This window comes from Pipistrellus hanaki (genome assembly GCF_964339955.1).
Source record: "Pipistrellus hanaki genome assembly, chromosome: 18".
In the NCBI taxonomy this organism is placed as follows: domain Eukaryota; kingdom Metazoa; phylum Chordata; class Mammalia; order Chiroptera; family Vespertilionidae; genus Pipistrellus; species Pipistrellus hanaki.
Genome location: NC_140520.1, coordinates 5,200,952 through 5,216,150, shown reverse-complemented (window position 1 = coordinate 5,216,150; position 15,199 = coordinate 5,200,952). Strand labels below are relative to the sequence as shown.

The 15,199-nt window shown below is 46.9% G+C and overlaps 1 protein-coding gene across 3 annotated transcripts in view; it reads left to right on the top strand.

The window, feature by feature from the left end:
* The first annotated feature begins 6,918 nt into the window (after window positions 1-6,918).
* GPSM2 (G protein signaling modulator 2) overlaps window positions 6,919-15,199 on the top strand; it is a 30,467-nt gene continuing 22,186 nt past the window's right edge. Inside the window, exon 1 of one of the 3 annotated variants that reach the window (XM_084866064.1) lies at window positions 6,919-6,999. The gene's annotated coding sequence lies outside the window, so the exon portion shown is untranslated. Of the gene's footprint in view, window positions 7,000-8,012; window positions 8,152-8,646; window positions 8,667-15,199 lie in introns of those variants that run through there. The other 2 variants (XM_084866063.1, XM_084866065.1) reach the window with 2 other exon arrangements.

Sequence of the window (15,199 nt, the reverse complement as noted above, 5' to 3'; positions counted from 1 at the left end):
AAGTCAGAGAAAGACAAGGGCTGTCTGATGTCACCTTTGTGAGGAATCTAAAAAAGCCAAACTCGTAAAAACAGAGTAAATGGTGGGTACCAGGGGTTGGGGATGGGGGTGGGGGGGGAGAGCAGATGAGGTTTAAGGGCACAAACTTACAACAAGTAGTTACCAGTTTAACGACATAAGCCCTAGGGATCTAATGCACAGAGTAATGAATACAACAGCAATATTATATTCAAGCTTTTTAAGAGACTAGAACTTAATTATTCCGCTCACCAAAAAGGAATAATTATATAACTTGATAGAAGTGCTAATTATGACTAGGGTGGCAATCATATTGCAATATATAAATGTATTCATCTTAAAATTATACAAAGTTACATGTCCAATATATTTCAATTTTTAAAAATTGTCTGTTTTGAGGGGGAAAAGAGTATTTTAAATGCCTACAGAAAAGAGCGGAAAAACGAATTCTAGTTTTTCAGGACTTTTCATGACACAAGCAAGCTACAGCCCCAAGCACATCCTCTTGCGTCTTTGTATCTTGGGGTGCTAATGGCAGAGCTCCAAGCCCTTCTAACCAGATCCTAGTTCCTAAAATATCATTCCTTTGAAACTGATAGCATTTAACTTTCATTAGAATTCCTAAGAAAAAGAGACCACGAAAGTACTCTCCCGTTGCATACAGGAAAACAGCTTCTGTTATTATTATTGTTGTTGTTATTTTCTTTTAATTTACATATAAAATATCAAAAGGTTTTTTCCTGGTAAAGGACAGCCTACATCCATAGCCTTGTAATGGCCCCTTACAGGTAGCTGGAAAGAACTGGAACATCTTCCCACGAAGCTCCCAGGCTCCGTCTTGGACTCGCAACGTTCAGTCAGAGGTTCCGGTCAGAACCCAACAGAAGCCAATTTACTTACTGGGTTCAGGTGAACACAACCTGGGCCGGGACTGCTTAGGCAGCTAGACTGGCCATTGTGTGCTCAGCAGTAGCTCACAGACCCCTGTGAGCGCGACTGCTGAGCACACAGGCCGGCTCCCCCACTGGCCCAGCCAGGAATGAACGCAGGTGCTCACCATGCTGCCCGCTGTGCCCTGCGTGTGTGGCTCACTTTATTATGAAGTCTGGATTTGGTGCCCAAGTGCTGACCCATCTGCCAGGGTAAGAGAAGATGCCTGTGGCTGGGATGACTGGGAATAGGATGGAATCGGTTGAGAATGTCCATAGATGGAAATTCCAAAAATCCTCAGTGCTTAGAGGCCAAAGACGGTCAGTGAATCATTGTCTCTGGCTGGCAGGTGATGTCTGTTCTAGTCACTAAGCCCAATCAATACAAGTGTTATATATTGGCCACCTGTTTCCATCTTCAGAGGTAAACCATGGGGCCGTGTGACAGTGCCTTCCTCTCCTCCCCAGTACCCTCTGCTCTGTGTGCTGCCAGCTTCCGGACAGGCTGCATAGGACCCAGAGACACAGGAGAAAGCAGGCATTGTACCCATCCGCCCTGCCCTGCCTCCCTCCAGCGAAGTGCCAGCCACCTACCACTCTTAGTCCCGATTCCCCTTCTTCTATGTAACGCCAGCCCGCTGACTACAGGGAAAGTTGGAGCTGACTTTGGAGGCCATGCGCCAACAACCCAAATCAGCCTGACATCCGGCACCCCCAGTTAACACAGATGGGCAGACCAGTGGCAGAAACTCACCTCCCAGGGGCTCTGCTCACCCCGAAGGAACCCGTCCCAGGGCCTTGCAACACAGAGGAGCAGTCCCCCAACTCCAAACCACGGTCCTCCTCTCAGGGAGGGAGGTGGTCGGCGGTGGAACAAGAGCACAGACACTCGGCCGCAGAGCCCGGTGGGTCTGCCCCTGCCTTCCCTCACCTGCAAGGACCCGGCTTTAGAGACACAGAGGGGACTGCTGATGCGAGCGGCGCGTCCTTTATCTTGAAAGAGCATTCAGAAATACTTGGTGTGACTTCTGCTTTCATTTTCAAATTCTCCCCCTCTCTTCCTAGCTCAGGATTCCCATTTACCCATGAAAGCAAATAGGAGACATCTCAGGATTGTGTGCGTGAGGCCACACCCAGCGGCCAGGTGTCGGTGGGTTTTGTATCCAGGGGATGGTGTTTCTAGATTAAAATATTTCCAAGGGTAACGTGATACGGACTCCCTGTGCAGGGACTGCCTTTGGCGACGCTCCCGTAATCCTATCGGCGAACTCTATCTCGGGAATATGGGGCGCCCACCCGAGCAGGTCTGTGGCTGTCACCACACGCCAGGCAGGGTGGCGTCCCTGTGACTGCCGAGCGGCAGCAGGGAGACACTGTGCCGGGCAGCACATGGGGATCTATTATTTATCGCCGGTCTCGGCGGTGGGCCCTCAGGGAGTGCGTGTGAGCTGGATGACCAGCTGTTACACATTATTTATCCAGAAACTGTTTTACAAGTCAGCACAGAAGAATCTTCCAAACGTGAGCAAACCAGTGTTTGGAGGAGCTTCTTGGTGGTGTGTGACCAGCGGCCTTCGCTTGTTTTTCTTGCCCTTTGGGGGTCAGCGCTATCTTTCCGGCCAGTTTTCCCACTGACCTCATCCCATGGCCACCCTAATCTAAGTGCCTGTCTCATTGGAATGGAAGCCACGGCCTTGCTGAGCTTTGGGAACATTTGGAAAACTCTTGCCAATGGATTTTCTTTTCTCTCTTTCTTTTTTAATCTAAACCATCTTTACATTTCTTTCAAGTAGAAGTCAATGTTATAAAAATTGCCAATTGATTTTCTAAGAATAATTCTAATGACAAATTTTAAAACACTGCTTTAAAGAAATGTAATTTTTAAAGAGACTTTGTCCCTCCCCTAACTTTTTTTTTTTTAATTTTAATATATTTTTTATTGATTTTTTACAGAGAGAAAGAGAGAGGGATAGAGAGTTAGAAACATCAGTGAGAGAAACATCGATCAGCTGCCTCCTGCACACCCCCTACCGGGGATGTGCCTGCAACCAAGGTACATGCCCTTGACTGGAATGGAACCTGGGACCTATCAGTCCGAAGGCCAATGCTCTATCCACTGAGCCAAACCAGTTTTGGCTAGCAAAATGTAATTTTTAAAGGGACTTTGTCCCTTCCCTAACTTTCTAGCTTAACGTTGGCCACCTGTGCCTAGAGCTAAGAAGAGCAGGCTCTTCTAGGAATGTTCTTTCTCCTTCGCCTAAAGACTTACCCTTCTCTCTCCTGCCTTCCACCCCCAGCCAAAAGGAAGAGCATTGACTTAAAATTATAAAATAAGAAAAATACAAGGAATAAAATGTCAAACATATAATATATATCGATGCCTGATCTGTGCTCCTCAAGACGATTTCTAAAAGCTATGATTTGGGAAAAAAGTCTATTCTTGCATTAGGAAAAACACCATCTAGAGCACATGTGTCAAACACAAGGCCCGCAGGCCAAATCCAGCCCGCCAGGCCTTGCAATGTGGCCCGCACCGCGCTGTCATCACTGCACTCCGCTGTCAGTTTATGACATTGTCAGTTTATGACTGTTCAGTAAACCATTCGGCCCGCAATTTAGGCTGGATTTTAGATTTTGGCCCCTTCTCTGATTGAGTTCGACACCCCTAATAGAGTATGCCTTAAGGCTTAAGGAATGCCTGTGGTGGTGGTGGTGGTGGTGGGGGGGTGGCCAGTTGGAAAGGGTGCTGAGGAGGAGAATGAAGTGAATTTATAGACACTGACATGGTCGAGTGACTCAGTATTCCTAAAAGCTCCACTGTTCTCTGCAGTGCCCTCCCCATCCCCCCTGTCGTGCTAGCAAGTGCCATGCGGTAGGGCTGCCCTGGCTTCTTGGAAGGAACCTGAGCTAACCCTTGAACTAACCAGGAGGTGAGGCCCCTCTAAAGCACTTGCTTTGTTCTTTTTGCCTCTGAGGTCAGGGTCCTACCCAAGCTTTGCTGATCAAAAAATAAATAAATAAAATGGTTTGGGCAGGGCCAGTGACCTCCATCTGAGGTGGAGTCTCCCACTCAGGTCGAAGGAATTCTGAGGGATACGATTGTGATGTGTATGATCTGCCTGTCAAAAGGCACCCTTGGGCACATTTGCAATCCCATAATTAGGACTGACAATAGCGTCATAAAGCAGTGGGTAGTTATTATCTTCAGAGGAGGGCGTCCCAGCGTGCATCCTGTCCTAAAGGCAGACAGACAGAAGTGACGGGGGAGGTAGTAGGGGGGAGTCATGAGAGCCTCACTTCCTTCCCCAGCATCCCGCCCTCCTAAGTGATGTTTGGAATGATGCGGCAGGAACAGGTCTCCTTGCGCAATTTCTTTCCCAGGTGACCCCACGTGAAGGGGAAGCCCTGGACCGCGGGTACCAGGCAGTCTCAGACCTGCTGACAGCAGTGGGAGTGTCCACCTGAGGAGGACACAGGCTGCTTCCTGGGCCAAGCCCCAAACCACTTGCTTCTTTCTCATCAGCTTCGTCTACCTCCTCCTGTAATCCACAAGCCCTAAAGGGTTGCCCTGCTCACCTGCCTTTACCAATTCCTGTCTGGGATTTAAGGTGGGCCGTCCTCATCCCGGGGCCCTCTCAGTTGGGGATGGTTAGTCACCCCAGCATAGGACAGAGTCCCTCACCCCGCCAGGCCCCTACCCTCTCTGTTACCCCCCACCCCGAGGCACCTAGTCCTGTTTCCTAGCTCAGTCGTTTGTCTAGAAAGCCACCACGAGGAAGGCACACTTATGGGGAGTATACAAACCCACAGTCATTTTTTTTAGTTTGTAAACTTTGTTACTGCTTTCTGTTTTTCTGCTTATTGTAGAAAATGTGGAGAGTAGAGAAAAGTGTAAGGTCAGAATGCTTCAGTAGAATTCTTTCTAGTGTTTGTTAAACTTTTTTTGTTTTGTTTTTTGTTTGTTTTTGCATAGCTGGGCTTGTAATATATAGTTTTGCAATATGCTTTTAAAAAAAATTTAGCATCAAGAGCATTTCCCATGTTATTAAGAACGTTGAAATAGACACCTGTTTTCATAGCTATATCCACTGCGTGGCTGTACTGTAGTTAACCATTTCCCTAATGACAGTTCTTGTTGACCTGAACATGGCTTTCTTTCACTCTTGTTTTTTGAAATATATTCCCACTGGTTAAATGATCCAAGGCTGGCAGTCATTTTCCCTGACCAGACCAAAGATCTTCTTCTCTGGCTTAATGTTTTGCAGCTGCAACGTCACCTGTCAGCCTGATTGGTGTCCCACCGGCAGTATGTTCTTTCTAGATCCGCATCCATCTTCAACTAGACTCTGTTATTAAGTATTTCTCTCTCTTACTTTTGCTGAACCATCTGAATGTGAGTTGCACAATTCACGGTGCTTTCTGAAATATTTCATCTTTTTTTTATATGTTCAGCTTGCCTGAGATATTTCAGCTTGCCTTTCCTAAAAATAAAGACATAATTCCGTGTCACATGTAAGAAAACCAACAGCGATTTCATAATCTCATCTAATATACAGTCTATATATTCAAACTTCCCCAATGGTTTCTTAAAATGACTTTTATGGTTCCTCTTCTCTCCCTCTCTCCCCTTGTCCCCGGCCCCCCACCCCACCCCCCGTCTCGCTTTCTCTTTCTGATTCAGGACTCCATCAACATTCATCTTTTTTGGTTTGTTTCTTCTCATGACAATAATGTTTACAAAGAGTGAGCCTGGGCTAGTTGTCACGTAGACTGTATCAAATTCTGGATTTGTTTCAGAATGTGCTTTTAAAAAAATGTATACAAATGAAGATATTCCCACGCTTAAAATCTTCCATTGGCAACTATAACATCTAGAAAAGAAAGCCCAAACTCACGACCCTGGCTTGCGAAGGCCTGAGGATTTGGCGTGACCTTACCGGGCGCGCTCTCCTCTCCCTCACTTCACTTAATACATGGCTGCCGCCCAGGTTCCCAGCCCCGCAGAGCATGTCCCCACAGGAGTCCGCATCAGCCGTGCCCTTTGCCTCACGTGCTCGCCTTGGAGGTTGGCGCCTTCTTACACTTCAAATCTCAGTGTGAGCCCCATCCTCTCAGAGAGGCCTTTCCCACCGTGGCCCTCAGTCACCTCACTTCCTCCTACTCTGACTTCTCCGCGTGATACCTCTCACAGCCAGGTATTTTTTCTTGTTATTTTTCTTGAACTCCATGAGCGCAGGGGCTGGGCTCCGTCTGCCTCATGACTATGTTCCCAGCACCCAGAACAGTTCCCGACACGCAGCAGCCTCTAAATACTTGCTGGATATTGTAATGAATAAGCCGAGAGCTGAGGGCTGAAAAGAAGCCAGCCATTGAAAGAGGCCGGGGTGGGGGGGTGAGGGGAGGGGAGAGAAATATCTAGGCAGAGGGAGCTGCCAGGGAAGAGGCCCTGAGAGAAAGAACCCCGAGGCTCGGTCTGTTAGGGCCTGTGACGTCCTGTGTGTGGAGGTGACAGGGAAATGCAGGAGCAGAGACAGGTGAGCAGGACCAGGCCACCGAGGGCTTGGTGGGCCATGGGAGGGAACTGGGATTTTATTTTCAACCACAGGTAAGGCCGCTATGGTTTTTCAGGAGGCGATTGACATGGTCTGATTTGCACCTTTAAACACATCATTTAAAAGGTAATTAAACTTGAGATGGAGATAACTAATATGAGTGATAGGAAGCCACATGCATCTGAGAAGACTTGTAAGTGGCAAGTCCTGATTCATAGGGACATGCCGAACTTGACAGAGTGCACTTCCTTCGTGGCTTTGGGTCAGCACGCAGAGAACGTGTGAGTAAGAAGGAATCTTACGGAGACAGCACAGTCAGCTCATTCAGGAGTCTTTAAGTGACTGATAATAAAGGCAGTTGTTGGTAATAATTGAGCAACCACCCTACGGAAAGAAGAATGATTATTTGTGTTTTGCAGGTGAGGAAACAGGCTAAAGAGGAAAGGTGACGATTTGCTCATGATCAGTCAGCCAGGAAGTGGCCGAGGTGGACCTCAAATGTAAGTCTAGTTTGATGCCAAAGTTGTTTTAACGTAGTTTGCCCTAAGGCGTCCCTAAAAAGAAATGGTGTTTGGATCAGTGGTTCTGACCATAATCAAAGAGACACTGAAACGGGGGTTTCTTTAACATATCCTTCAGCAGCAGGAACATTTAAATGCCATTTCGGTGGAGAAATAGATGAGAAATAGATTCTTTGGCAGGAGAAACCTTAGTCTTGGTATTTTTATGGAGAACAGACTTTTTTTTTTTTTTTTTTTTTTTTTTTAATAACTTGCTCTGGAAGAAGAGTTCTTCCCGGTGCCTGTAGCCGAGGAAAGCTGCCGCCAGGCTTCCCGGGGGCCACGGAGTTTGCTTTTCCAGGACCGGGAGCGCCTCCAGCCCTGAGCCGCCCTGTCCCCTCCTGGGCCCCCCGTTCCCGCACAGAGCCCCTTCCTTAACCGGGGAGCCCGCTGGATGCTCCCTCTCGGGCCTGGACGAGCCTGGGGCAGGAGGCACCTGCTGGGGGCTCCCATCGTTTCGGGTCTGGCCGGCCCCGCTCTGAACTCTTCCTGGACCATGCTCGTCGCCTCGCCCACCCATTCGTGTTGGAAGAAGAAAACGGGAAAGCAACTTGGCCTGGGTGGCCGCGGGCAGGTCCTGGAGCGGGAAGGACCACGTCCCCCTTCCCCGCTACCCTACCCCCACCCCCCCATTTCTTCTCCCCCGTCCCCTCTCCCTTCGCCCCTCTCTCCATTCCCCCTGCCCTCTCCCCAGTTAGGCTCCGATCACGCAAGCCACGCCCCCCGAGGCTGCCATTGGCTGGTCCGAAAGACGCGGGGCGTTGTCGGTTTGAATGGGAGCGCCGGGCGCTCGGCGCAGGCGCAGAAGGAACGGGAGGGGCGGGCGGCACAGCGAGACCCCCGGCGGCGTGCGAGCGGCGGGGCGGCGAGGGGAGCCCTGGGAGCGCTGGCTCACGTGACCGGCCGGGGGCGGGGCCCGGGGCGGGGGGCGCGCGCCGGCCTCCCGCAGTGCCCCTGCCTGGCCTGGTGCCCGCGGCGCGCGGCGCGGCCCGGGGGAGGGGACGCCGCCCGTCAGTCGCCCGAGGCGTCCGCCGCTGCAGCGCCGCGTTCTCCGCGCTCTCCGCGCTCTCCGGACTCGCCGGCCCGCGGGAGGTGAGTGGCGGGGGGCGTCGGAGGGCGGGCGCCCCGCGGAGGGAGGTGACCGCAGTGTGTGTGCGCGGACGGCGGGTTCTGTGTCCGGGGTCCGGGTCCCAGTCCGGGTCCGGGTCCGGGGCGACCGCCTTGGTCCGGGGCGGACCGCGGGGAGCCCGGGACCGCACCCGCCGCGGACTCGGAGACTTTAAAGCGCGAGTGACGCGTCCCCGCTGCGCCCGCCGGCGTTTTGGAGGGAAAAGCGGGACGGGGTGCAGTGAGCCCCCTGGTCCGGGCGTGAGGAGCGGACGGGCCCGCGGCGCCGCACCCCGGCGGCCGCCTTCCCCTGTGGCCGCGGGGCCGCCCGCCGGCGGGGTCTGGTCAGACACCTGCGCTCGCCCCTCACAATGGACGCCACCTGCCGACCCCTCCGACCGGCCCCGCCGCCGGGAGCCTCGGTGCGCGGCGGCGAAGAGGAGCCTCTGTTCACGGTAGATCCTCCCAGCTGTTCTCACTGGAAACCTGAGGGGAAACGGGTGAGGACGGACATACGGAGCCTCGCGGAGGCCGGGCGTGGGCTCCGGGCGGCCTCGGTCGCGGGCGGGGGAGACGCCGCGAGGGGAGCCCGGCGCCCGGCTGAGGGGCCACGGCCGCCGCGGGGGGAAGGTGGAGGCTCCGTAGCCGCCGGGCCATCGCCTCCGTCCTCACCGCTCGGGCTCGGCCGGTTCCTGTTGGGGAAGCAGCTCGGGTGGATCGTTCAGAATCGCGTCAGGGACATAACACAGGGAGGCTCGCCGCGGGGACCCGGGGTGTGCGGGGGGCGGGAGGGGGGCCGGTCACACCTGTGCCTCCCCTGCCCCGGGCCCCGGGCCCCGCGGACACAAAGCTCACGCTGTGGGATCCCGTGGTCCTGGCCCCCCCCTCAACCCCCCAGACCTCTTCGCCACACATGCCGTTGTGTTTTCTTACGTTATTATATCAGCATTCGGTGCTACAGATATTTTAACATAAATCTCAGACTTTTTAAAATGAACTTGTTCTTAAGCATCAAGTGTTTCTAAGACTTACTGAAAAGGTGAACTTCTGTAATTTAGTTCTCAGGAACTTCACGATTGAAAACCTGCCATAGATTTCGATGATTATAAATCTAGTCTAATGGCCGTATCCTTTAAAAATAGTAACAGCTAACAGCAGTAACTGATTATTGCCGCTGTACTCTATGGAGTACTTTTATTAAGCGCCAGAGCCGGGACTGGGTTAGGTGCTTTGTACGTCTCGTTTCATCACAACACATGTTGCCTGAGTATCTTTATGCTCAAACCATCTCTGAGAGTTGAACCAGTTGAAGGCCACGTAACTCCTAAGTCGCTGCTGGGATCCAGACCAGGGCTCCCTCCCCTCACTTCTCCCCGCCAGGCTGCATGGTCTCTGGATTCCATCTGAGGGACAGAGTCCTGCTTAAGGTGCCTGCAAGTGCTGAGCTTTGTTGTGAACTGAGCAGAAATAGTCCAGTCCTTTTTTTAGAACTGCTTTTTTTTTTTTAATACCTTCTACACCACACCTCTTCAGTATCCTTTTTAATCATCTTTATGCATGTGCTGCCTAAGTGAGCACTTAATCATCCTTATAAAGAGTAAAAAATATAAGATTTTCCCGCGTTATTTACATGAATATGAATGCACTCCTCACTGTGGAGACGAAATATATTAAAGTGTAGCTGCTCAATATTATCGGATTCTTTGCTGCTTTATATTAGTTCAGTTATTCCCAGGCAAGAAATGAAAAAAAAGTATGTAGGACATCAATTTTGTGCAAAGCAATTTGCTTCTGGAGTTTTTGAAGTGTCTTTTAAATTATTATTTTTATTGATTTCAGAGAGGAAGGGAGAGGGATAGATACATAAACTTCGATGATGAGAGAGAATCATTGATTGGCTGCCTCCTGCACATCCCCTACTGGGGATTGCGCCTGCAATCCAGGCATGTGCGCTTGACTGGAATCGAACCCCAATGTCAGTCTGCAGGCCGACATTCTACCCACTGAGCAACACCGGCTAGGGCTTTGCAGGGTCTTTTGCCTGTCTCTCTGTCCTGTTCTGTACGTTGATGCCAGGTTATCTTCCTCACACAAATCCAGCTTTGCTATTCCTTTGCCGAAAAAATTACCGTATAAGATTCCCCATTGTGTAAATGCAAGGCCAAACAGGTGTGTCAGCCACATACATAGAAGTCCTTCTCTGACTTCTCTTGCCTTGCACCTAACCCAGTGGGCTGGTCCTTGTACACATTCTGTGTTCCCTCCTCCTTGCTTTTTTGGAGCCGTTTCCTCTATTTTCCTAATAAGGCCTGTCCTCCTTCAAGGTGCAGTACAGATTTTATTTTTTCCAAAAAGCTTTCCTTAGTCCTTTTTTAACTCAGAATTATTCTGCCCATATCACCTCATGACATTACTGAGTTGTATAATAGAATCGTTTTTGCAGAGAAAGGTGTAACATTTGGAAGGAGCAGAGAGTTCTATTTTCCTGTGAAAACTTCTAAATCCAAACTCTTTAGGGATCCTGTTTAAGCACTTGGGATTTATTTCTGCTTGAAAATGTGTTTGAAAGATAGTTTTGCTTTGTTCAAGTCCTGTTAAGAGAACTGATTTATTATCACTTATTAACTTAAGAACAATGCTCAGTTTAAAGGACCACTTTTCTACTTCCCTGCTGAGTTTTTCACGTCTGCATTTTATTAATTGACTTAAGCTGATGGCTGACCTGCATGGGCCTACTTTATTTTATTTATTTATTTATTTATTTTTTTATTAAATTGAGGAGAGAGGGAGAGAAACATCAGACTTACCGTGGGCCATATGCTTTGATGACTTAATAACAATTTTTCTCAAGTTGTGTTCTCCCCGTTGTTTACTAATAAGTATTTCTCTTTTTCTGTCTTGGTCATGTCTTCAGAAGACTTTTTAAATTTTTACTTCTTTGAATTTCTATTAATAGCATCATATTTGTCTGATAATTTGTGTGGGCCCTAAAAAGATAAAAACAAATTTCTATTCATAAACAAAAGATTACAAATAGTACATACATACCAGAAAGGGTAAGGGCAGCATATATGTAGGGTGCTTTTGTGTGTTTGTTGTTGTTGTTTTGGAAATTGGCTTAGTGTGAATGGCAATTACATGGCCATCAGCCACGTGGGAAGCACTGGACATGTAATTGGCATTGATGAAAACTAGAATGCCTTTTATTAAGTTGTCTTGGTGTCTTTTATAACCTTGATATTATAATACCTCTATGTATCCATAGAATTTTGTGCTTATAATAATTATCTAGAAATCTCTTTTCTGCCTGGCCAGTGTGGCTCCGTGGTTGAGTGTTGACCTAGAACCCTTTGTTCTAACTTTATAGTAGGTTGATCCACTGCTTTTATTGTTTGCCTTTGTCTGTGAGAATTTTCTTCTTTCCTATATATATTCCTTAAAATATATTTTTATTGATTTCAGAGAGGAAATCAATATATTCTTATTGATTTCAAAGAGGGCTGCCTCCTGCACGCCCTCCACTGGGAAGTAAGCCCACAACTGGGGCCTGTGCCCTGAACCTCCTCCTCTAGGTTCACAGGCTGACACTCAACTACTAAGCTATGCTGGCTGGGCTCTTATATTTTCTTACTCATATTTTTTATCTATTCTTAAAGAAGGTCCTTTAACATTTCTTGTAATACTGGTTTCGTGATGAACTATACGAGTGATAAACTCCTTTAGCTTTTTATTGTCTGTGCTCAAAATTGGAAAGCTTGTGAGCTCTCTGCTACTGCTTGCATTTGCCTCTCACGTCCCAATGGGCACTGCTTCCCTGTTCTCCAGGTGCTCTTAAGTCAGCTACGGAATCAATCACCTAACCCTTCTTGGGCCTGACCTGGCTTTCTTCTGACTGATTTCCCACACAGGCATCTGTTCTGAGTCAGAATAAAGTTTCTTGCCTCTAAGTGGCTCCTTGTCGCCTCCACACTAAGATCACATCTGACTTTGTCCTTGTTGGACTTTGTTTACTGCCCCTGTGCTTTCTCCTGTGTCTTCTCAGATTTCTGTGTAAACTTTCTGCTTTTACCTTCCTGCTTTTACCTTCCTGGATTTTGCACTGGCTGTTCCTTACACGGTCATCTCTTTCCACTATGTCTTTTAGATAAAATGTAACTAGAAATAGAGATTTGGATTCTGCAACAGGCCATATTTTAGTCCATCTAAAAGTAAGTCTATTTATAGATAGGTAAGTTGACAGAAGATAACCAGTCTGCTAGGGTAGTTACTTGGGTTAATTCAGAAGTGGGTATTTGGGCATCTTACCTTATTTTATTTATTTTTATATACCGTATTATTGAATTGAGAGAGGAGAGAGGGAGAGAAACATCAGTGATGAGAGGGAATCATTGATTGGCTGTCTCCTGATGCCCCCTACTGGAGACCAAGCCCGCAATCCAGGCATGTGCCCCTGACCAAAATCGAACCTGGGACCCTTCAGTCTGCAGGCCGACCCTCTATCCACTGAGCCAAACCAGCCAGGGCCTAAGCATCCTACTTTATTACTCTATTCTTACTATGATGTGCATTTGTTACTATATGCTGTACCCTGAATTCTAATAGAAAATAATTTCCTTTTAAAATACAGGGTATCCCTAAAAATGTATACACACTTCTAATGATTATAAAATTTGCATTTATTAACATACAGTTCATTTTCAAAATGTAAAAGAATCTACTGAAATGCCTATTTTCAAACTGGTGACTGTTCTGGTCCAGGCACTGCTGATAACACAAAGCAATGGAATTGCAAACATCAAGAATCATTTTCCTGAGTATTAATGCTTCAGTTCATCATCTGTTGCTGGTTTTGAACTGTAAACTTTATTTTTTCTGTATCACCCATAAAAAATGTCCAGGGGGCACTTTAGGATAAATGTCCTTTGTTCAAAGCTTAGTCTGGCTTCATTATTTCAAATCAGTTAAACCTAAAAAGGATTGAAAATTTGAGTGAGTTATCGGCTGTTAAAGTGTGTATACATTTTTTGGAGGTACACCCTGAATATTCTTGATTCTCAATATTTAGCCACACTCATTGAAAAAGAGCTACTTTATCTGACTTGAAACATTACAACTGAAAGGGATTTGGAGAATTTGAGTATTGTACCTTAGAAGGAATTATTAGGATAAGAGAAGTTTAAAAGAATTTAAATGATCTCACCTAAAGGCAAGAAAAGTCAGTCATATTTTTTGTCTGATGTGTGTGCCCAGTTTTTAGAGGTATGTACTTAAATGAAAGAATCTAAACAAAAGTTACGGACATTGGAGTTGCAATCAGAAGGAGTGTAGATGAGTTGAAAGTAGTACGAAAGATACAACTGTAACTGTCCCCTCCCTCTCCCCCATCGCCTAGTTTGCAAATGTGTCATTGTCCATGGAGTACAGCAGGCCTAAGACTTGTTGACGCTGGATATGTACCTTGGACAGTGCCCGGAAGTCCAGCTGGCCAGAGAACAGGAGTCTGCCTTTTTTATTTCTAACCAGGTAGTTACGTGTGAGGCGGTCAGAGTTACGCACCCATTGATCTTTCTATGTGGTTCTGTCCGTTTCTAAGGTGTGGAAGAGATTATTGCTTTCTCTTTAGTTCTCTACAGTCAGACGAAAAGTGCTTCGAGCTAACAGTTTTGTTAGCAGTGAGGTTTTGGAGCATTGTTCTTTAAAACCTGGGAGATGCTATTAAAGATCTGTGTGTTCCTTACAAATTACAGGGTTTAAGTCTTAATAGAGGTTGGAGGTTAAACTTGATGGTTTCTTAATATTCTTTCAAAACTCTAATTTCCAATCCATTTCCTGGTCGTGTCATTACATTTTCTTATCCTGATGAACCATTCATAATTTAATAATCTTTGCCCATTTTATTAGTATTAAACTAGTAACACTCATAGATAGAAAGTATGTGTTAAAGTATGAGGTGGATTTGTTAACTCCATGCAATGCAGAGAATGAATGAACACATTGTTACTAAATTGGTCAAAGTCCTTAAAACACGAATCATTGAATCAAGAATTGCTTGTTTGTTCAATGAGTAATTTAAGATAAGAACTGTTCATTATGGAGGTTGTAATGTAAGCGAATTTTTTTGAGGATTTTTTTTTTTAGTACAGTTAAATCATATTATAAATTGTCTTAGTAAAATGGTGAATAGCATTCTTGTCATCTTGCTTGTTTTATTTTTAAAATGGTTCTTTATGCAGAATTTTTTATTTAATTTTTATTATTTTTATTTAAAATTCCCATCCCCTTACTCCCTCCTCTTTGGTAACCATCATCTTCTCTATGAGTCTTTTATTTATTCATTTATTTTAGATTACACATGTAAGGGAGATCATGTGATATTTGTCTTTCTCTAATTTATTTCACTTAGCACAATACCCTCTAGGACAGGGGTCTTCAAACTACGGCCCGCGGGCCACATGCGGCCCGCAGAGGAGTCTGATCCGGCCCGCCAGGTTTTTTGGGCAGTGAGCGCAGCCGAGGTGTTACAGTAGGAATTAGTAGTTCATATAGTCCGGCCCTCCAGCTCTCTGAGGGACCGTGATCTGGCCCCCACTTTAAAAAGTTTGAGGACCCCTGCACCTGTTTTGAGTTTATTCTTGTATGTGGTGTAAGAAGCTGATCCAGTTTTATTCTTTTGCTTCTGTCTGGCTTTCCCAACACCACTTATTGAAGAGACTGTCTTTCCCCACTGTACATTCTTGCCTCCTTTGTCATAGATTAGTTGAGCAGATAGGCGTGGATTTATTTCTGGCCTCTCTGTCCTGTTCCATTGTTCTCAGTGTCCGTTTTGATGCTAGTACCACCTGAGAGGGGAAAGAAATAGAAAAGAAAAAGGCAGTGATACCGTTCTTTATCCTAGTGGTGGTATGTAAGTGTTCATTGGGTCATCCTACCATACACATAGTTCATAACTTTCGTTGTACCTACTCACTAGTAATAAAAACATTTTAAAGGCCTTAATGAGTTCAAATACAATATACTTTGAGGGCAAATGAAT